A 2,379-nucleotide genomic window follows, 5' to 3' on the forward strand; every position below is an offset into this window, starting at 1 on the left:
CTCATCAGAATTAACGTGCGCTCGGTTCCTCCACAGATCTCCCCCGCACCTTCGGTACCAGGGATTGAATTCAAGCTCTTGTGCTTGCTAGGCAAGCACTTATTCTACTGAGCTATTCTCCAGCCCCACAGTTATTTTTTTGGTACTGGGGATCTAACTGGGGACCTTGCACTTGCCAGGCAGTTGCTTAAGCTGCTGAGCTGCATCCCCGGCCCCTTCCTCCACAGTTCTTTTCCTCTCACTTTAAAAACAGAATCCTCATTATTTTAAAGTAAAAGTATTACTTAATGACCTACTGTGTAAGCTCTGTGTATTGGGACCATATCTCTATTTTTTTTATTGTTGTTGTCTTGCCATTTTTATCCAGTGTTAATTTTTTTGTTGTTGATACAGGGTCTTGCTATACAGTTTGGACTCTTGCCTCAGCCTCTTGCCTCAGCCTCCACAGCACTGAGATTACAAGCATGCCTGGTTTTTTTGGCTACCACAGCACACCTGGAGTTCTGGGGCCCCCATGGCATGTGGTACTGGGGATCGAACCCAGGTCCTTGGCTAGCCAGGCAGGTGCTTAGACTACTGAGCTATCTCCCCAGCCCCAATCCAGTGTTTATTGAATGAATAAGTTACTGGTAATGATAACGATTGGCCCGCCAAATAGCTCAGCAGATTAAAGCACCTGCATGCAGGCATAGGGGCCAGGGGGTTCAATCCCCGGGGCCTGCAGTACTGGCCCACCCTGGGGTGGACTGAGACAGTGATTGAGACTGGGCGTGGTGGTGCACGCTTATTATGGCAGCTCTTGGGAGGCTGTAAACAGGCGGATCACTACTAGAGTCCAATCTAGTAGTGAGACCCTGAACACCCTGTAGACCCTTCCCTAAAATACAAAATAATAATAATTGTAATGATTGCTTACAAAGTGCCAGGCTTTGTGCAGAGTGGTTCTATTCTTTCAGGCAGACAAGCCTCACAACGGCCTTGAAAGATGACCTGTTGTTCTCTCACGTTCCAGGAAAGAGCTGAGCGTCAGAGAGGTGGTTACCCACCTTGACCATGCAGCTGTGCGTGGGAAAAGCCAGGCTTCAACCTGGGCCTTGTCTGCTTCCCACGTTGAGAGGTGTGGCCTGGGCCAGGGGCTTCCAGCTGCAATGGCAGCTCCTGTGCCACCCAGGCGTCCTCTCAGTTTCTGCCCCTGTGGTTCTCCCTGGGTCCTCCCCGTGTAGTCTGGGGAGCAGCACTAGCAAAGTTACACTGTGGGCCCAGCTTCCCTTATCCTAGATGTGCACAATTCTCGAAGAACTTCACCATAAAATTGTTTGGGAATGTATGCAGGACCTATTTGCAGCCTCATGTAGGGGTGTGTGGCATCTTAGAGCAGGCTCACCTAATCCCACGTGATGCAGACCTGTCACACCATTAGATACACAGCAGCCAGTGTCATGCAGCTGGCCCAGTCTCTGCCCTCAGAGACTAAGTGGGTGTGTGACAGGGTCAGGGCAGCAACATGCTAGGGGAGAAACCCTTCTCATAGTCCCTAGGGAACTCCTGGAAAAGCCAAACGAGTGTGACCACTCCTGCTGCTGAGGAAAACTCCAAGGGCCCTTACTCAGTGGCCCAGACCTGGAACCAAAGTGACCTTGATTCTAGGACCAGAGGAGCAGGGCCTTGCTGTCTGCCATGCGCCCTATCCACCACTTACCCTCCAAAAGCCTGACACCAGTAAGCTTTCCAAAGCCTTCAGCCCCCACCATTGCCCGAAATCTTCCTGTCCCCAGCTGGGGAGTTTGTCTGGTCTCATCCTTGAACCCCCTCTGGTGGGTATCAGGTTTTCTGGTCCACCTCCTCCTAGGTTCAGAAGGGTCCAGCTGGCTTGCTGACACCTTGCTCACCACAACTGTTCAGCAGACACGTTTGTGTTCTGTCTGCCTGCGCCTGCGTGCCCTTACACCACCGTGCATTACTGCAGCCTCCTAGACATTCTCTGCCTGCTCGGGCGGGGCACAGCTGTGCCTCCCGCCTTGGACGCAGCCTTGCTGCCCCTTGCAGCCCTCTGTGCTTCAGCTCCCAGTCTCCACCCTCTGAAGTACGCCAGCCCTGACTCTGGCCTCCTTAGGAAACTGGAGATCTGTGTTAGAGCAGAATTTTCAGAAAGCCAGAAAGACAATGCTCACACAGGCTCTAGAGTGTGAATCAGATCTGTCTCATTCATCAGGGAACCAGCAGGAGGATCTTTTCCACAGATTCATCAATTCTCTATTTCTCTGTAAGTTAACATCCCATTTTATAGATATGAGTTTTAATCAGTGAAAAAGAGTGGGTCAAACAAAGCCACCTTCCCCTAGAGCAGTGATGGCAGACCTTTTAGAGCAGGTAAGCAGC

The sequence above is a fragment of the Octodon degus genome, unplaced genomic scaffold, assembly GCF_000260255.1.
Source record: "Octodon degus isolate 3935 unplaced genomic scaffold, OctDeg1.0 scaffold00042, whole genome shotgun sequence".
Taxonomy (NCBI): Eukaryota; Metazoa; Chordata; class Mammalia; order Rodentia; family Octodontidae; genus Octodon; species Octodon degus.